Source organism: Pleurodeles waltl, chromosome 5, assembly GCF_031143425.1.
Source record: "Pleurodeles waltl isolate 20211129_DDA chromosome 5, aPleWal1.hap1.20221129, whole genome shotgun sequence".
Classification (NCBI taxonomy): domain Eukaryota; kingdom Metazoa; phylum Chordata; class Amphibia; order Caudata; family Salamandridae; genus Pleurodeles; species Pleurodeles waltl.
Genome location: NC_090444.1, coordinates 616,862,084 through 616,884,136, shown reverse-complemented (window position 1 = coordinate 616,884,136; position 22,053 = coordinate 616,862,084).

Genomic DNA, 22,053 nt, shown 5'->3' with positions numbered 1-22,053 from the left:
ATATGTAATAAAAAAGAAGGGTTAGGCCTGGCAAGTGTGTACACATGCCAGGTCAAATGGCAGTTTAAATCTGCCCATGCAGGCACTGTAGTGGCAGGTCTGAGACATGTTTGTTGTGGGTGGCACAATCAGTGCTGCAAGCCACTTAGTAGTATTTACTTTACAGGCCTTGGACACACCTAGTGCATCTTACTAGGGTTGTACAAGTAAATTAAATATGCCAATTGTGGATAAGCCAATGTTACCATGTTTTAGAGTACAGAGTACCTTCATTTTAGCACTGGTCATCGGTGGTAAAGTGCACAGAATCCTAAAGGCCACCAAAATGGATTTGGAAAAACAGGAGGTAAGAGGGCATAACGTGTCAAGTATGCCAGGTTTAACTTGAGAAGAGCATGAAAGGTAGAACTTGCACCATAGACTTTCTTAGGAAGAAGCAACACACAACATACCTTGTTGGCAACAAAAGCTGCAATTATCAGTGAGTCATAGAGGCAGTGTTCCGCAAGCCACAGCAGTGGACTTTCTCTGTGGCAAATGCAGTGTAGCATCTTCTTGGTGCACTGGCAGCAGACAAAACTGTCTACTGTGGTATCTTGTGCGATAATCTGGGTGAAAGACCTCTTCTAGCAAGTGATAAAAGGGAAGGTCCTTATGTATTAAATCTTATAAGAGACTGGAATTTTTTAGATACATTTAGTAATGTTTGACATAGGTTATGTGCATAAAGGTGTGCATCCCAGATGTATCCTTGTGAACATATAAGGTGAATGGCTGTCAATTTAGACTACACTGTTTTGGCTATTTTTCTGAATGTGTTCTTATTTGACCTTGATATTGTGATAACTAGACCCTTGTCCCAGACTGATGTCACATCAGGTGTTATATCTATGCCATTGTCTGAATGACTAGATACTTTCACAGTTCTTGAAACGACAAAGTCACACGACATCTGTGTCAATAGCAGACATGACAATGATTCTGCACAAACTAGTGAAAAATGTTGACTCCCGTTACCTAGAACTGGGAAAATGGAAACTTATATTACTTAAGTTGGAGTTGTAACTACTTAAAATGGAGTCAGACCTTAGGTGTTTTATGCCAAACTTGGCACATGTCACAAGGAGTGTTAATGAAGCAAACTTGTTGCTGGCCACCACACTAGGCTGTAGGGGATGGGCTTGTAATACAGGATTCGGTCCATTATTAATCTCTCCCCCCTTCCCTTATAGGCTATTCAATAGCAGGGGTTCAGAATTACTCATTTTTTAAATTTGTTTGCCCTTTTTTAAATAATTTTGTAAGTTTGGGAGGCTTGCTAGCAATTTTGTAATGCAAGCTTTCAGTGGCCATTTAGTGTTTTTTTTGGTATAGCTGCAACCTCTGGGTTGTCAGCTGCCGTTCCTTTTTCTGTTGGTTCCACCTTTGAGGACAAAATTGAGGTGAGATAACCTTGGAGGTAGCTCTGGAGCTTTTGCCCAGTAGCTTAGCTAACATAGCCAATAAAGCCTTAAAAATTATTTGTTCTACTAACTCTTGTTCTATGAACCCATGTTAAAATGTCCATTAATCATATCATACAAGGCAAAACAAGTATCACAAATTACCAAAGAATAAAACCAAGTGAGGTTGACCATGCCAAATCTCCTCTGTGCTCTGGCGGGTGCAAAGAGGCCTGCCCTTGGCCCCTACTTTGCCGGGGCGCATCCTGTGCAGTGAGAGGTCCTTGATGCTTTTTAGCACGGTAGGGGTACAGCTCCTCCTCCATGCAAGTGTGTGATCCTGGAGTCAAGTGCAGGTGTGTCCCACACAGCAGATGTGTGGTTGGTGCTTTATAGTGCTATGGGGCCTGCCTCCTCCCTGTGTGTCCTAAGTTCTGGCGCAAAGGTTCATGAGACTTGGAGCCCCCAGTCAATGTCAAGTGTGTCCCTCAAAGCGGGTGTCTCGTTGGCAATATATCTTGTGAGCCCACATCCTCCTCCATGCATGTGTGCAGTCATTGGGCAAATGTTTGTGGGACTTAGAGTCCCCAACCAATATCTATTGTATTCCACCCAGTGTGAGTCTTGTTGCCACTTCATAGCGCTATGGGGGCCCACCTCCTTTTCCCTGGGTGCGTACAGTCCTGGAGCAAAGGTTCATAGGACTTAGAGTCCCCAGCAAAGTCAAGTGTGTCCTGTGCAGAATTAATCTTGTTGCTGCTTTATAGTGCTGTGGGGCCCAGCTTCCCCCCTGCATGCTCGTAGTCCAGGCATGAAGGTTTGTGGGACATGGACTAGCCAGCCAATGTTAAGTGTCTTTTCTGTGCTCCTAATTGTGGATGTAAAGCAGATCATAGATAGAAGACTCCACTGGCCTGACTGGAGACTTTGAACCTTCTTAGCTAAGATCCCAAATTAAGTTGACTTTGTGGGTTCTGCAATGTCAGAGCTTGGGGTTAAAGGATAAGTTGCATTATTTACCGAAAGGGCCTCCTCACTGCTATCACTGTTGTTTCTATTCTAATCGCTGTCACTGGCACCCACTTCTGCTCCTCCTTCAATGGAAATAATTGATCTATAAGACGGCCCCATGGCATAGTAGAGTCAGCGGAAGGATCTATGGTGATACCATCTTTGGGTTCTAGTTCAGGTACAAAATCGGCTTCTGACCCCATATCTGGGATATTAGACAAAAAAAAACCTCATGAGGATGCATGATTCACGCCATTGCTTTCTGGACTCTCCAGAATTGCAGGTTTTTGTATCTGATTATCTGTTTTAATTAAGATTGATTTTACTCCCTTGGTGACAGATTTCACGCTACCAAATGCACCCCGGAGGAAGAGAAGTACTATGTCCAGGAGGCAGACAATTAGAAGATTACTCAGCGAGATCCACGGAGCTCAATGCAGACTAATTCCTGGAAGAGAAAAGTGCTCTAAGAATGCTTCAGCATTGTCATAATTCCAAAAGGACAAGTTGGACAAATGGCTGTCAATTGAGGAAAAAGTCAGTACAGATTTATGAAGTGTATCAAGAGTTCTCGAGACAGGAGTGCCTGACTTGTAACAGCCATCTCTATTAGTCTTATCCAAAAGTGGAACGCCTTTGTGCCCACCTTTGTCAGCAATGTCAGTGTAAGCACCAATGCATAGTATTTGTGTAATTGCCTTCACATATGTATCCCTTCTTGTACTTGTACCATGAACTACCTGGGTGGTGAGGCTGAGAGGAGTGTGATGACACCATTAAATTAATGGTTGAATCTTCATGCAACCTTGGCCTAGTGGAGCTTTCTGTACTATAAAAATCAGGCACAGTCTCTAGTGTCTGTGCACATAATTGTGCTTCGGCTCTCCTATATTGCTTTTTGCATTGAGTATATTTGGGTGCATCTTTGGGCTTTGTTGAGGGTGGGGAGTCAATAACAGATTTTACCTTATTTGAATTGATTGCACTGATACTGATGCTGTGACTATTGCCTCCATATCTGCATGCCAAGAGATGTGCTGCCTCTGCCCTCCTCTACCAGGAATAGTCTGAGACTGCCAATGTACCTGGGGGTGCACCCAGAGTGAATGCCTGGAATCACTGATATTCTTTGTCTCTAGCTTCTGTGACTCGCATGTGGCTCTTTCAACCCTACATTTTGAAGAGGTTGGTGTTAGAGATTGGGTTTCTGGTTGGCAGAGGTATGCACACTGTCCAAGCAGCAACCACAGTCCTAGTCAGGGTAAATCCGATGCACACTAAAAGTTAACCTGTGCTCACCCTCTGGTAGCTTAGCACAGAGCAGTCAGGCTTCACTAAAGAGGCAATGTGTAAAGTATTTGTGCAACACTTAAAACAGTAATACAGTGAAAGTGCCAAACGAAAAGAAACCACACCTGGTTAGAAAAATAGAGCTTAATTTTATGAGTAAAACAAGATGAATACGACAAACATCCAATAAGTAGAAGTCGAGATATGAATTTTTAAATATTAAACTTAATTATAGTGCTTAGAAGCATGAACCGGCAACAAGGGCTATCTCGTCATGCTAGGCCAGATGAAATCCAAATGTTCAGGCCAACTGTGATCAAGCACGGGACCGATACAGTCCCCGGTAAGTCCCACCAAAGTTTTACCTTCTCAAGTTGAGCCAAGAGTCCTGCTCGTGGGAAAGAAGTTCGCCAGAAGCAAAGAAAGCGCCCCTCGAAGGGTCCGCAGGTACGAGGAGTCGGCCGGGTGGCACAGCGGGTTAACTGGAGCCTCGCTGTTGCAAATAGCAATGCTTGCTGTGTGAAGGAATTAATTTGTGGCATCTTGTGCTGATCCTTCTTGAGAGGGGCGCGGTTCACTGTCATGAAGAGCCCAAAACTTTGATTTTAGAAGTCAAAAAATACTCCCAAGGACTCCAAAGGACTGGAGAGGAGCCTCTTGGGGGTCAGGAGCTGGCTGAGGAGCTCTAGTAGATGTGCTGGAAGTCTTTGTAGTCCATAAGACTTCAGAAGAACAGGACGCAAGCCAGCAAGCCCTTGGATTCACTTTAGTACTGGGATGGAGAGATGCAGGTCCAGTCCTTCTCACTTTCAGACAGGAGGATAGCAGGCAGCAGGTCATATCAGCAAAGCAGGAGTCCAGCTGAGTCCAGCAGGGCCCAGCAGAGTGACTGTCCTTTTAGTAGCCAACAGTTCTTCTTCTGGCAGAGTATCCACAGGTCCAGACGTGTACTGAAGTGATGATGTCTAAGGTCCAGTATTTAAACTTTGTTGTCCTGGTCCCAGAAGTTTGGAGAAGTTTCTATAGAGTGCCTTTGAAGTGCAAGGATTTCCCTTACTCCCCTGCCCTGGTTCAAAGGTGGCTAGAGCAACAATACAGGGTTGTTAAGCCCTCTGTGTGTGTGCAGGATAAAGCCTAATCAGGTGTAAGTGAGGTTGTGCTTATCTCCACCACCCCATCAAGCCAGTTAATGGCCCATCAGGGCCCATTAAGTCACAACTAAGCTCCCATTGTGTGTGGCTGTCTAGAGGGAATGCAAAAGTTCAGTTGCCACCCCACCCCAGACATGTATTGGAGACAGGCTGCAGGCACACAGTGCTTGAGAGCAGGAAATTGCCAACTTTCTAAAAATGTCATTTTCAAAATTATAATAAGAAATCCGAGTTTACCATTACAGAGGATTTATCATCACAATTCCATAGATTCTAAACATGAAAGTCTACCCCTTCCCAGTCAGGAATTAAGGTGTATTCTATATAATAAGGAAACCCCAGTGTTATCCTACGGGAGGGGTTTGCCTCAGAGTAGTGAAAAATGAAATTGAGAGTTGTTCGTTACCAGCACATGTAAAACTTAAAAGCAAATGCCCTACCTTTTACTTACATAGCACCCTGCCATGTGGGCTACCTAGGGCCTACTTTAGAGTTGACTTATGTTTAATAAATGGGAATTTTAAGGCTTGGCAAAGGATTTTAAATCCCAAGTTGAAGTGGCAGTAAAACTGCAGACATGGGCTGTGCAGTGGCAGGCCTGAGACATGTTTAAAGGGCTACTTACGTGTATGGCACCATCTATGCTGCCAACCCACTTGTAGCATTTCATTTAAGGCCTGGGCATATGGTAGAACACTTGACAAGGGACTCACAAGTAAACTAAATATGGCAATTGTGTATACACCAAGGTTACCAAGTTTTAAGGAGAGAACAAAAGACCTTTAGCACTGGTTAGCAATGGTAAAGTGCACAGAGTACTAAAGCCAACACAAATGAGGTCAGAAAAAGAGAAGGAGGAAGCAAAATGTTTGAGGTGACCCTTTAGAGAGGGCCATTTCCAACAGTTGGCTACCCCTCAGCAATCAGGGAGTAGGACACAGTGTAAGGTCGTAATTTGCCACAAGAAACTTTGTGAAATTACGCTAGTCCAGGACCAGCCTCCTTGTGTGAAGTACCTTTCTCTGTCACCATTCTACAACACCAAAATTCATTATGACATTTCCTTCTCTTGCCTTCTACCAATGGCCGCCTAGTCGACGCCAGCCACTGGATCCATGAAAAAGAACTACAGATAAGCGGTAAACTGTAATGATTAGTATTCGTTCAACCATTCTAGACACTGACAGCAAAGCATTTTCCCTCATAGCATGAGCCCAATGAAGTCACCGCTGCCATCTTGGTTCAGGAGAAGTTTTCCAAAATTAAGTACGCTCAGTGTTAATATCCTCCCCTCATCGAGAATGTCACTTCTAGGTTCAACTAGGGATGCCCCATAGAAATATATTGGTGTTATAATTGAAGCAAGTTTTTCAGCCCGTTTACAGATTGCTAAACTATGACTGGATTCTAAATCTTCTACAAGGAGGCATAGGTAGAATGAATGTATAGATTTATGTGGAATTGAGATGGCAGCTATGCTAAACAGCGATGACAGTTCTCATTTAAAAGTAACCTGACATCCTATAATTTCTGACATGCAATCATTTACAACATGAAAACTATGCTCCTTATGTCATTGTACTGTAATTTTAGTTTATAATTATGAACAATATATTGTGCACTGACCATATAGATCTGAATTTCAAACGGCGGAATAGCATGCTAACAGTTATATGTATGTATACATAAATATTCATAATCTCCAATAGCAGAGTCGTCATTGAAAAAAGTCAAAAGGTATTCTAATACTGCATTTTATTTTATATAGCATTATGTTCAAGAGACAGGACAGGAATCATAAAATGGAAGGTTCGTTTTAAATGAAAGAGCTATATATCTTTATGAAACACTTATGAAAAAGGGAAAAAAAATCAAAGTATTTATTCTAACTCAGAACTGTCATCCTCGTTGGATGGTTCCGAGCTCACTCTTGTCTAAAAATGTGTAAGGTAAATGATGGGTGTACTAATAGTTCTGAGTTAGAAGTACTGAAGAATGACATTGCATTTGATATTAAAAAAAAGGAAAAAAAGAACAGTGTTCAGCTGGCCACATTATTCACAGCCAGTTTATTAAAATTAGAACGTCTATTTTCTCTGGCAATGTACAGCAAGAATAGCAAACATAACCTGCCTAATAATAATTTTTGATTATATGTTGTTAGTGATGTAAAAATAACCTTTATATTATACTAAAATGCCACACATAAGAAAAAAATCTGAAGTTGGCTCATCATATGTGAACAAAATTCCGTGGTGCTTTTATGAAAACAACTAAATAAAGTATAACTGGGATTGAACAGTTTTTTTAAATGCCACCTTCTTGGTTCCTTAGTGGGAATCCTTTGCTAGGGACCTTAAACTGGCAGTGGCCATAAACATTTGTGCAGGACATGTATTAATTTTTGCCACATATTGTCAAACAACGAAGCCTAGAATTACAGCAGATCAGTGACAGCAGTGATTAAGGCTCTGGTGTTAAACAGACCAGTACATCCAAATGTTCTTCATTATCCACTCCTAATTAATCAGACTGGCACCACATTATCCGATTTGCAGGCCAAATTTGACAGTACACCTGCAAGACATAGTACTGGCAGCAAAATACACCTTGCAGACTCCTCGGGCGACAGGCACTCGAGTGTAATAAGGCACTTTTTTTAGGAGAAACTATTTCTGTCTGCATGAGGCCATACAGAATGATTAGCCTCCAATCTCGTGCTCTATTTAATTTATTTAGAAGCAGTAACTATAATGTTTTGATCACTTACTTTTTTTTACAAAGCAATGGTTATCACCAGAGAAGCAAAACAGAGATTTCTGTCTATTAACCAGTGCTTAATTTGAGCCGGTGGTTTCCGCTGCAGGGCACCGGCACTTATTTTTGAGGGCCTGCATGTATTCTTCTGCCTCAAGCATTTACTACGAACAAAAGACACAAATGGGAAAGATAGAGGAAGGGAAAAACGAAAATTCGTCACAAAGGGAGAAAACAAAAAGCTACAAGAGTGAGCTGAAAGGGCAGGGAATGGGTGTAAATGGATTAAGTAGGCGAGAGATGGCTTCAGGATTACACTGCTTCAGTATTCTGTCCTGCAGCAGCCGCAAGTTTCAGAAGAGGGCTTTAGGCACCGGCACGTTTATACTTACAAATTAAGCACTGTTATTACCTTGATGTTCAATTGGAGCTTGATCTATGAAGCATAATACTTCGGCAACTTGGCTGTCATGAAGCAGTATTTGGTATGCGCTTTTTCCCCTAGTCCAAATATGCAGGCCATGGTATGAAGGTCAGTAAAAATTGTGGCTGGAATATCGAATCCCGAATGTCAAACGGGACAGAATATTGTTACAACAATATCGAGGGACAAAATATCGCAAGGTGAGTGCACAGGAGGCAAGGATTTACTACTTTTGTCTCCACATCTATGTACCTTGAAGATCGCCGAGCTACCTATATGTAGAATTAGGTATACAAACTGCATAGAAACGCATCTCTCGATATTTTTTTGTTGTAGCGAAATTCTGTCTCGTTAATATTCAGGATACGAGTATCCCAGCCTACACAGCAATAAATACAGGTATGAAGCGCTATCATGTGCACCAAGAGTTTTCTACATGGAGTGAATGTGATTTCCTGCTTTGGCTATTCCCCTGTAATTTAGAAGAGATTACCTGGTTTCAAATAGTCTAGCAGTAAGTAATAAATAAAGATTAGAATGTTTTCCTATAACAATTGTGTGTTAAGTCTCACATGATGTTATGACAGTATCTACACTGGCATTCCCTGAAGCATGTTTAACTGTGCATCTTTCATTAGTAAGATGATCTGTCTATGACTCAATTATTTCATTGATTATTTTACATGGCAAGGAGGGAATCTTTTTTTAACCGAAAGTGTCCCTGGCATGAATTTGAAAGCCTTCACTGTAAATGAGTAGTTTCAGTGGCAGTATTTTACATCATTTGTTGAAAACTGAAGATGGTCTTTCATCACACACGATAACATGTTTACTGAACTCATTTACACTGGCTGTGTACAGCTGAGTTGTAAGTGCAACCACAAGGCCACTCTGATGTTGTGTTGAACTACTACTTTGCTCAGCTTGAAAGGTGGTTTGTAAACAGATTGTCTTTCATCTGAACATGTTGCAACATAAATTATTTTAACATGATGAAAGAGTAAATACAGGTGGAAGATATTGTTTTAAGTGCGCCAGGGCCTGCCAAGGCTAGGCCCTGGCAAAATGAAAGAAGCATTGGCAAAGTCAATAAATCTTGTTCATGTGAGGGCTATTGCCTTTGTCATGGTCTTTTACCCATGTTGTACAGCAGTGTGGCTACATTTCAGCATGGCTAAATGTTAGCAGTGAGGCATATAGGAGAGTGGTGTAGAGTGGAATAGAGTGGAGTAGCAAAGAGTAGAGTGGACAGATAGAAGTGACGTACGAGAGTAGCATTGAGTAGATTGGCGTACAGCAGAGTGCCATGAAGTGGAATGGCATTGAATAGCGTAGCATAGAGTAGAGAGGCATAGAATGGAGTAGAGTGGCATAGAGTGATGTAGAGTGGAACGGAATAGCATTGAGTGGCACGGCGTAGAGTACAGTGGCTTAGAGTAGAGTGGTATAGAGTGAAATAGCGTAGAGAGCCGTAGAGTGGCACTGTGTGGAGCAGCGTGACATAGAGTTATGTGGAGTGGTCTAGAGTGAAGTGGCATAGAATGGAGTAGTGTACAGTAAAGTGGCATAGAGTGAAGTGGAGTGGGATGGAGTGGAGTGGTGTGGCATGGATTGGAGTGGCATAGAGTGGAGTGACATAGTTGCGTAGAGTAGATTGGTGTAGAGTGGAGTAACATAGAGCAGAGTGGCATAGAATAGAGTGGTGGCAAAGTAGGTTGGGATAGAGTGGGGTGAACTGGAGTAGAGTGGGATGGAGTAGACTGGCATGCAGAATAGTGGAGTGGCATAGAGAGGTGTAGAGTAGAGTGGTGTAAAGTGGGTGAAAAACACATGTATTTGGTCCATGCTCCTGGGAGGAGTTAACACAAGAAAGGAAGGAAAGCATACCGGAACTAAGCTACTGAAAGATTGCAAATGAAAGTGACATTGAAAACAACTAATGACATGCAGTGTGCAGGTTGTAAGCCCACTGAATTGTAAACAATATATCTTGCTGCGCAATACATGCACTGTGTAGGCGAGAACTAAAAATGGACATCAAACCAGAGTCCCATAGGCATTCCTTTTCTGTCACACACTGGCTGAAGAAAAAATCCTACCTTCTTGCCTGTCACATGCTAATGGGGTAACACACTGGCACCAGAAGTTCCTTTTGTGACACAGGGACTAAGTGACAGGTGACTTTTGTTGTTTACCATTGCTGTTCCAGGGCTAAACCTTTATTTAATTTCAACTGAATAACTAATGTATTACCACTTACATTTAAACTTACCTTGTCAAGTTTTCATTGTTTTTGACACTGGATAAAGGTGCTATGTAAACCGTTAAATACACTATCCTACTAATTTTGATTATGTTTTATTCAGTGAGACCCCATTTACGCATTTGTGAACCACAGGATCTTATTTCACATGTATTAATTACTAGAGGTAGTTGGGCCAACAAAAGAATCATAGGGAGAGCCGATCCAGAGCAGAGCAAAGGGACCGGGTTGGCTCTTAGAGCCTATTTGTAAGCCAAACCCTAAAAATGTTTGCTATGTAAACCATACAAGAAACAACACTTAAAATAAGGTACAGGTAATTCAAGTTCAAAAAGTGTATTTCAGAAACATGTGAAAGCTTTGATATCAATACGCCACATTATAGTATTGTACCGAGAAGTGCTTATTAAATGTGATATTTTTAAACATGCAAGACATTTGTCATGTAAATGCTGTACTGGCTCAGATTAGCCAGTATGAACCGCCAGGAAAAGGCTGGCGGTACGGGGAGTCGTGGGTCCCTGTCAGGGGGCCCCATGACTCCCCGTACCGCCAGCCTTTTCCTGGCGGTTCATACCGCCAGAAATAGGCTGGCGGTCGGGGACTCGTAATCCCCTAGGCAGCGCTGCCCAGGTGGAATATCACCGCCGGGGCAAAAGTGGCGGAATAACGCCGGCCCCGGCGGTGCGACCGCGGCGCTTCCACCGCGGTCGTAATAGGCCAGGAAGCACCGCCAGCCTGTTGGCGGTGCTTCCGTCATTTTAGCCCTGGCGTTCTCGGACCGCCAGGGTCAAAATGACCCCCTATGTTTTGTCCCCCGTCTTTCATTATCCTAATGTTCATAAAAAGGGTTCATTATTAGAAAAGCCAACCACAGAGCAACATTATTGTCTATTAAATCAATAGGTTTTTGTACAATTAGTATTCTGGACTAGTATATTTGATTGAGCTTTGTTGTATGATAATAAGAAAAAGGAATTTTGGTGAAATTAAATATTTGCCTAAAATTGCACAATTTAAGAAGAAATGCTATGATTTATCCAGGGATTTTGGTCTCACTATGTACAAAACAGCCACTAAATGGGTATCTATTTCTCTTTCCTTTTTTCTATTAACACTTTGTTTTTACCTGTTTGCGCATTTTTTATGCCGCTTTTATACAGAGGAAAGGCACTGGAGCGCTTTACATGAGCATCACTTACATTACTTGAGGTCACATTCCTTTTTTCCAAGCACAGGGAAAATAAGAGATTAGACAAGAATCACAGGATGTTCAGCCGACACCCACACTCGAACCTTGTTTCCCAGTTCCAAACTCGGTAGCTGTGGCTGGAACACCGAATCCTGGATACAGCAACAGTGGCTGTCAGAAGCCATATGAAAGCTCGGCTTGTGATGGGCTCGAGTTTCTAACAGATTAGATATGAAACAATGTGCCATGAATTACAAAATAGGTCAGAACATATGAGCGTCCTTTTTTATTCTTCTTTGTTGCATCAGCAATTGCATAATCAGAATTTCAGAGGTCAATTGTCTAATTTATACTCTTTGTTTTTGCAACATAAAATCGTTTTTCAGTTTCACTCTTTGCTGTTTTATATAGCATGAACTTGACTCAAGGGCATTGGAGGCTTTATTCTAGGTTACATTACACAAGGTCAGATGAGGAGACTGGGAGCTCCAGTGATTTGCCCAGAATCACAGGATGTTGACTGATGCTAGGATTCTAACCTGGTTCTCCAGTTCCAATGTTGGCAGCTCTGCCCTTCAAGCCACATCTCCTCCTAGCATGCCGACTGAGATTGTCAGTAGGTTACTGAAGCTTGCCTGCATTCAAAACAAAACCTGCACTGATGAACAGCAATATGTAGAGGTGCTTCATTTCATACTCATGCACTAAAGAGATGCTCTTATTAGCCTTAAAAAAGCATTGGCAAGGCCATGGTGGCATGCTTCCCTAACATGCAGGACAGCAGTGAAAGATTCTCTAAAAGAAAAAGCAGGGCCAGCTCCAGGATGGTGTGACTTGTGCATCCGAACCTGGCTCTGACCTCGAAGGGCACAGTGTTCAGAAATAACACAGGTATAAAAAACACCTGCTACATAGTTACTTGTGTGTCTAGCACTCAAGTCAAAAATGTTAAGATAACTCTGGTGATTAATGGTTAATATGACTGCTGCAAAGAACATGCACCACGCAAATCACCAAACTGCATTATAAATAGATAGCCCAGTAGGTTACTGCTTTTGTCACAGAAGTCCTTTTTGTTAGTTACAGTTGATAAGTTACAACCTTAACTTAGCAAAATGAGTTATGAACTGTCATCAAAGAGCTGCATGCAGGTTGAGTTTTGAACATTTTAGCACATTATGTTTTGTCCCCCGTCTTTCATTATCCTAATGTTCCTAAAAAGGGTTCATTATTAGAAAAGCCAACCACTGAAGTAATTTTAAATCCTGAGTTTGTGCTTCTTCAGACCAAACACTCTTAAAATATTCTGCTTACTAGTATCGGTGACATTACTCCTACACCTTGTAATCCTCATTGTGTTATGTAACTTTTGTTATGCACTGATTTACACACATATCTCCATATATATTGTCTCTGTATAATGTGTGTGTGGTGTAAAACGCTCTGGCACCCTACACTGGTATGAGTAGTGCTAGAAAACAAATTAAGTACACATTAGAAAGGGGCACTGGTAGAGCGTGGTAGTGAGGGAATTCATGGAGAAGGAGGTTTTTGTGGTAGAGGAATGTCAACAAAAATATTCACACTGTTCGCCACCAGAGCTAAAGCCTGCCCTCCAACAAGTACAGTACAAGTGGCACTGGCATAGAGTACAAGTAACAGCAGTGTATGCGCTTACCTACAGCATATGCAGCTGCAATGCAGTCTTCTCTCAGATACAGGTAGAAGTCCCAGCACAGGGAGAAACAGCAGTCATGCTTTCATGTACAGCCTATGCAGCAACAGTGCCAGTTTCCTTAAAATTTACAGAAGGTAGTGTGCTGTATACAAACATTCCTCACTGTGTCAGTCCCAAGGTACTATGTAAAGCACTAGAGAGAAGGACTAAACACAAAGAGGGACCACTGGCTCCATCATTACATTGGCAGAGATTGCAGTCACACAAAGCTACTTCATGTTTGAATCTGAATACAAATGACAAGAAAAGTAAGTAGTTGTGAGGGCAAGCTTTGACCCAAGAATAGTAAATCTTTTTGTAGGTGACTTTGAGACCAATATAGTTGAGACAAAAACCAATCCCTACCATCAACACATCCCTTTCTGGGCAAATATATAGAGGATATCTTAATGATGTGACATTTCTCACCCCTGAAATGTATTAATTTGTTCAGTGGCTGAACAAGCAGAGCTCTAACTTCCGATTTGCTTCCCATCAAATTAAGGTTGAAATGAGCTATCATGATATAGTAATACACCACAGGTATAATAGGCTATACACCACCTTATGTAGGAAAACAACAGAGAGGAACTCATTACTATAATACAGCAGCAATTATCTGTGTTTGCTTGAAAATAACTGTGCATATGGCTATTTCATCAGAATTCTGCCCTACCGCCCACTCCGAGCCAGGAGCGCCAGGACCCCAACCTCCGGGGCCGTCTTTTTAATAAAAGGGAAGGGAGCCTCGCAGCCCCATTCCCTGAGTCATACAATGGGACCAGGGAGTGCATCCTCCGGGGCTGGATCAGTGATAGTGTCCCGGGGTCCCCAAGTCCTCGGACACCATCTGTTTCCCTGCCCGTAGGCAGGGTGAGTGCAAATGTTTTCTAAGCGGGTGGGAGCACAAAGCTACTCCTGCCAAGTGAGAGAAGAACACATTTTCCTGTCTGCCTCTCGGGCAAGTAAATACTTTGAATTGTTCCCACCACTTGGGCGGTCACTACTAGGTATTTAAAGTTAGAGCCACATTTCCATAGAAAATAGATTTTTTGGTTTGCTAATCATTTTGGTAACATTTGCACAAATCTTCAAAAAACTTTACAAAAAAGTCTCATCCATCTCAGCTACTTCCTAGAAATTTTCAAGGTGATCTTTCAAATGGGGCTGAGAAAAAGACGGGGGAGGGCAAAAATATTTAGATACTCCACATTTTCCATTGAAAACTTAGACATCGCTACAGCTAAATACAACTTTTAAAAAAAGCTAGAATTTTACACAGAAAGAGAGCTTTTGTGATTTGGTGTGAGTCCATTCAGTAATTTTTAAGAAATGAAGGTTCAAAATGTTTGTACATATCACACCACAGAATATATGTTGGTCTATAGTGCCGAGTGAGTATGTATGACGGAACCCTTTTGCCTCCTGAAAAACTCCGTAGAAGGATAACGCAAGTGTTAGAATGTGGTGAAGTAAATGCAGGATAAGAATGTTGAGTTCGAGGTTACACTCAGACAAATAAAGACGTGTAAAGCATAACTCTATTTGAGGCGTATTCCTTGGCAGGTACCCGTTCTTGGGAGGATGCTACAACTTGCGACGAGGCAGGGGATGAGTAACCCAAAGATCGACAGTGCTCTCTCAGAGAGTTTGCCATGGTCCAAGCAAACTGCCCGTGCATGACATGTGTGCCTTCATCGAAGTGCCGAAGATCGACGTTTGGCATATGTGGAGTCAAAGTGTAACCTCAGCACATGTGAAGTGTTTGAAGATAAAAAAAGTTTCACTTAGAAGTCTACGCATCATTGGTCAAGAAACTACTAGCAAGGCCTTACAAAAAGGTACTGCCCTACTAGGCGTTATATAGCTATACACTGCATGAAGCGATAACGATAAAGGTGTCCATAAACAGTTACAGAAAATAGCGCTAGCTGACAGAACAATTATTAGCCATGAATACCATTGTCGAAGTTACTACAGCCTTGAGCAGAAGAGGTTTATGACCTCAGCGGTGGGCGAGGAGACCCAACAAGAAGCACAGGGTTTGTGCTTACTGAGTTGTCTAATACTTGAAGCAGCACACCACCAAAACTGCCGGGTGGTGGCTCAACACAGCTTCAGAAGTCTCCAGAAAGTGAAGGGCTCCAATGGAGACCAAGAAAGAAGTTAATGTTCAACAGACTATTCAAGATTATCCAGGGGTTGATATGTCACAGGGCCTCAGAGATGGTGTGCATGAACCAATTCACTAAGACCACCAGGTGGAGCAGGAGAGAGCTTCAGTTTGAGTGTCATCCAATCCTGTGAACTGTTATGATCCTGCCATCTGGTTAGAAGCATTTTTTTTACTTCTAACCAGACTAGAGGAATTTTTTAATGCAAAAACCCCATCCCCCGTACCGCCACACCCACCCGGCTAACATCATTTTTCCTGACGTTAGCACAACCTCAGTGCAGGCTTGCGGGGTTCCATAAATTTGGTGCCCGGCTGGCGCTTTGGAATGACGCAAGCCGGCGCTATAGTTTTTACCGCAAAACTGCTCAAACGCAGTTTTGCACCAAAAACTTTAAATATATGGGCCGAAGAGCATCACAGCAAGAAGACAAAATGGCCAAACAATGTTCCAGAAGTGATGCGGGGTGCACGCCCACAAGGCCAAGCGCCAACATCATTTGAGACAAATCGATAATAAACAAAGTTGATCATCATCTAAATCATCATCAAAAGGTTTGCTAGTATCAATATCAAGGAAAAATGAAGAAGATGATTGTGCAATGTTGATGTATATCTCAGTAAAATGTGCACGTGTTGGACATGTTTTGGACATAAGAAAAAGAACCAAAGTCATACAAACATTGTCCAAAGATTACACTGAAAAAAAATGGCTGTTCAATAAATTTCATCATTGACAGTGGTGTGTCAATAAATATTATGCCTGAGGAAGAATATAATGAACTATCTCTGTTACCACGACTGACGCCATTGAAAACCAAAGTGTCACATGGGCTGCATCAATACCCTTGAAAAGTAAAGGCTCATTCATAGCGGCTATGAAACACAAGAAAACAAAATTGCAAGAACCCAGTCACATACTTAGAAGTACAGCGTCAAGTGCCTGTTTACTCAGCTTCAGCACAGCTGTTGATATTGGGCTGATATCAGTGAACCACAATATGAATGCTCATCACAAAATAGTAAGTCACTTCCCTTCATTATTTCATAGATTAGGAAAACTTAAGACTATGAAAGTACGATTAAATATTGATGAGGATGTCCGTCCTATTGCTCAAAGACAAATAAGAATTGCATTTCATTTACAAGAAGCTTTTAAAAAGGAACTCAAAACATCATGTAAGCATGATATAATTGAGAGTTCTACTGGTCCAATGCAATGGGTTTCTCCCACAGTGGTAGTGACCAAAAAGGACAGTGAAGGAGCTGTACGCACCTGCGTGGATATGCGTCGAGTGAACAAAGTATTTGAAAGTGCATGACATCCAGGTTCACACATTGCTGACATGATAACACAATTGAATGGTGTGAAGGTCTTATCTCACCTTGATTTAAATAAAAGATATCATCAGCTGGTACTTAAAGAGAATTGCAGGTACATTGCAACCTTTTCTACACATAGTGGTCTGTTTCAATACAAAAGACTAAGGGCCATATGTATGAACACTTTTTCCCATAGACACAGAATGGGTAAAAACCTTTGCTACATCAAGCCCTAAGTTTCAGTGTGTCATCAGGTGTAGAGATTTTTAAAGATGTTATTAGACATAAACATCCTGTTCCAAATGCTTTCAACTATAGAGATGACATATTAGTTGTTGGAGCTACACAGAAGGAACACAACAAAGCTCTCAGGCAAGTGTGTTGTTTACTTGTTGATGCAGGTTTAATGCTAAATACTGAGATATGTGAATTTAATAAGATAAAGCTAAAAAGTCCGATGTACAACGCCTTTTGCGGTCGAAAAACGCAAAAATTTGCAACAGCAAAAAGGCCAGGTACGATGTACAATCCCTATTTTGCTAGTTGGTACACAGTTACAGACTCACAAAATAGGGATTGTGACTCGCAATTAGGAAGTGGCGTCCCTTCCTAATTGTGAGTTGCAGTGGTATGTATGATTATTTTGTGACCATGAATGCAGTCGAAAAACAATCTCAGTTAACACCAACTTCAAATTGGTGCTAACCCATTTGCAAACGGGAAGGGGCTCCCACAGGACCCCTTCCCCGTTGTGAATGCATGCAAAAATATTTTTTCAGTGCAGCCAGTGGTCCCAGGGACCACTGCCTGCTCTGAAAAAATGAAAAGAAGACTTTTCATTTTTCTTTTTGAAATGCATCCCATATTCCTTTAAAACGGCCTGCATTTAAAAAAAAAAAAACGAATTGCTTTTTTGAAGAACAGTCACAGACCTGGTGATCTGTTGAGCCCAGCAGGCCACCATCCCTGTGAGTACGGCCATTCCCAATGAGGTCGCAAATTGCGACCTACCTCATGAATATTAATAAGGTATGTCATTTGTGACCCCATTGGGAATTGCTAAATGTGTCTGAGACACATTTGTACATTTCATTTTCTGAGTCTCTAATTGCGATTCACAATGAATGACAATTAGAGACTTGCAAAATGAAATGGGCATAAATCTGGCCCACAATTCTTTGGCCATTTCTTTCCTGATGGGAGCATGAACCAGATTCAGCAAAAGTATAAGCGTTGTCAACTGCCAGTCCCCCTCAAGATGTTTTCATATTACGTTCATTCCTTGGCATGGCTAGTTACTGTTCCAGATATATCCAAAACATTGCCACTGTGAGTGCTCCATTGAGAGTGTTGACAGAAAAGAATGTTTCATGTCACTGGTCACATGAATGTGAGGAAAGTGAAACAAAAATCAAACAAGCTATTGAAAATGCAACAGAAATGGCATATGTCGATCTAAAGCTACACACAAAAGTTGTTGTTGATGTTAGCTCAGTTGGGACAGGCGCAATACTTGCACAGCATAATGGACACCCAAATGCTCAAAGACATATTGGGGCTTATGGGAGCAAAGGTTTGTCCCAGACAGAACATGCTTATTCACAACCTGAAAAAGAAAGTTTAGCAGAGGTGTGGGCTTGTGAACATTTCCACATGTTCCTGTACAGAAAACCTTTCATGCTTGAGATAGATCATCAAGCATTGCTGACCATCTTTGGCAATCCAAAGGCCGAGATGCCTCTGTACATTGAAACTTTGGATCTAATATTACAGGAATACAACTTCTCAGTTGTGTATCATCCAGGGAAAGATCAGAACCTATACAATGCCAACATACTACATCAAAGACAGCTGAAGCCTACATTAACTTAATTGTGAAATTAAACACACTAGCTGCTCTCTCAATAAAAAGAAAATTGTCACTGTCATGAGTCACGATAATGACATGTTAAAACTGAAAGACATTATCACACATCAGCCATGGAACTAACATACTTAACCTCTTACCAGTGACAGTGAGTACCAGACTGTAAAAATGTCAAAGATTAACTGTCCATAACACAAGAAGGAATTATCCTGAGAGGTTCAAGAATTGTCATTTGTCATCCTGGAGTGTTTGCAGCAACAGATTATTGAAGTGGCCCATAAAGGACATCATGGAATCGTTGCCACTAAATGAGCTCTCAGAGATCATGTCTCGTTTCCTCATCTCGATAAACAAGTTGAAAGAAAGTTGAAGGCCTCTCATCGAAAACCACTCAACACACCTTAAATATGTCAGACTTGCCAAAGCATGCATGTTAAAGAATTGCTGTTGACCTTTATGGTCCACTTGACAATGGACATCACCTGATGGTAATTGTGAACGCATACTCTTGCTTCCCAATAATTAAATATCTCTTGTCTGTCACTCAATAAATAGTCATTAGAGATTAGATGGCACCTTTGTGACATGGGACAGTCCTACGATTTAAAAATCTGACAATGGCTCACCTTTCAATAGTTGAGGATTCAGAGACCTTCTCAAACTGCTCAACATGAAGCATCAGAAGAGCTCTCCTCTGTCCAAGGGCAAATGGTATTTTTGAACATTCCACGAGTATGTTTAAGATATCTGTTCAGCGTATTGCATTAGAAAAGCACAACCTCACAACTGTCTTGAATTCTACCCTACAAGCTTACCTTTCAACTCCTCACTCAATCACAGGTGAAAGCCCTGCAAAGTTCATGTTTGCGGGCGCAATGATGACCAAGTTACCTCAGTGGACCAATACAAGATCAAGAACTGAGGAAAAGACCTGTACAAAAGACGTGGGGGCGGTTGAAGAAAAGTGGCTCTGCACCCAGTGTTCCTTGTGCCCCTTTGCGCCCCACTACTGCCACCATGTTTGCACTGTATTTAAAATGTCCAGAAGAAGTTAGAAATTATCAGGGAAACAACTGCAGTTCATGTCCCTATGCAATCTCCTGTTTGCACAGGGATTGGAATTTAGCTCTGAACAAGTAATGAGTGCCTTAGTAACATTTTAAAACGTTTTCTACAACCCATTCATTTTGACAGTTGCCTATATTCCTTTTTACAATAAAGCAATATATCCTCATATATGTAGGCTGCTTGTTTGTGATCCCACTTGTGGCATTTTTGTTTCCAGTATTGGGCAGTAACACCTAGAGATGCATTATTAATCTGATTTTAGAAATTCCCTCTCTGGGCGTTATGTTGATTATCTCTTTCATTGTTGAGAATTATGTTGCCTTGTATTTTCTTCCAAGTCAACGTCTGCAGAGGTCAAGGCTTGAACTCTGGAAAACTAGTGAGTATAAATACTCAGGGTAGGCCTGGTTTGTGAATAGCTGTGTCGAGGAGTGGTGTGAGCTCACAAGGGACCATGGACCATGGAATTTGCTATCATATCTCAGATTTCCCACTTCTCTATTGCTGAGATTCCTATTCTCGGGTGATCACAGACATTGGATTTTCTTTGAATGATTTGATCAACTATTAACCTAAAAGCTAAATGGATGCATTAAACCATATTATGAGCACTTCCTGAAAGTAAACAGTCCTGCAGAAACGTTTTCATAGCAGAATCATTCATCCGGCAGCAATCAATACTGCTCATTATGAAACCAACCTCTAATTACTTCAAATGCACATTCTCTACAGTAAGTGTTCATCAGATCAAAAAACATTTCCTTTCTTCTGTTGTGTTCTGCTCCACTCCTTTAAACCTTTAAGCAGAGCTCCTTAAAGTTCCACACAGCTCCATGGTCCTTCTCATTGTTTTCAGCATGAAGATCATAGTTTTCTGCACACTGAGGTGCAATGTATGGTACAGTGCTGCAGTTTTATTCACGCAAAAATACATATTTTACTTTACATATGTCAGCATATTTATTGTATAATTAAGTGGTGTATTTACGAATACCTGGACAAAATATATCCAGGGAATCTTTGTCTTAATTCTATCTAAGGGATTGTAGCATTATTATGCTTAGTCAAATTATTTTACTAGACTTTGAATTCGAGTCCGGTTTTCTTCAATTTACAAAGGTATGAGTACCTTAACTAACGACGTTTCAGAAGAGAAATGTAGCCTTCCTCTTTATGATGTCAGTGCAAGTACGTGTGCAAACTGTGGATGTTCCCCAAAGCAGCCTGTCAAGTGCACCTGGGCGAATTGTTTTTTTCATCCCCCCGAAATTGTGTCACATCTCACAGGTGTAAAATGTCGCCTAATGTGTACCTCTTTGAGACTAGTTTGAGCGGAAAATGTCTTGCACGAGACAATTCTCACACACACCAATCTCCTTCCGGTATCTCCAATGACTTTTGAACAACAAGCATGTCGAGGTATTCCATTTTCAAAAAATAGTCCCGGCCAGTAAATTCCTTAAAATGTTACGTCATTTTCCATCATTTTGAGAAAAGATGTATGATTCCTTTCACTGGGTGCGCTGTGCAAATGGTCCGACTATGTTGACATACTGCGCCTTCTCATTCAAAATAAAAAAGATAACACTGAAAATAAAACTTTTTTTAACCGTTTGTTGAAATAACAACTGCTGGTATTAACCGAGTAAATTGTATTTAATTTGTCATCCTCAGAAGGATAATTATTGAAATGAACATAAAGTCGGATATTCTCGCAGGCGTCATACTCTACTTGAAGAGCTTTCCTATTATTATATTTTATAAATGCTAGATGTAAAATAGCAAAAACTGCTTTGTTTTCGTCATGTGTAAATATTTTTTTCACGTGGAGTTGTTCATTTCCTTGTTGTTCCAGATATAAATTAGGGTATTTCAGACACTTTCAACATTTACAAGAACAGTGATCCTGTTAATTCAGGCGACAATTTCCAAGCGCAGAGAAGTGTGGAAAGGCGTTGCCCACGAACTTATAACTTTGTGGGTGTTCACATCACTCTTTCGACAGTTTCTTATGAACATCTATCTAATGTCCCACCCAGATATACCATTTGCATATTCATACTAAATTCGTGTTGCGGATGAATTCAGATATTTTTCATGACAAGTGCACGCGTAAAAGCCTCATCTTGAATGAAACATACACATCTGTACTGGAAGTATACACCATTACGTGAGTGGGGATTTACGCATTTCATCAATTCACAAAACTCTTACCGGTTACGCATTTAAAACTGCGAAGGTCTCATTTTTCCAGGCACAATACTGGAAAACTGAAGAGAATTCCATTTTCTATCGTGAAAATTGACACTCCTACGAAACAATCTATATGGACCAGCTAATCAGTTTTTTTTCCACTGGAGAAACATTTTCCTTTG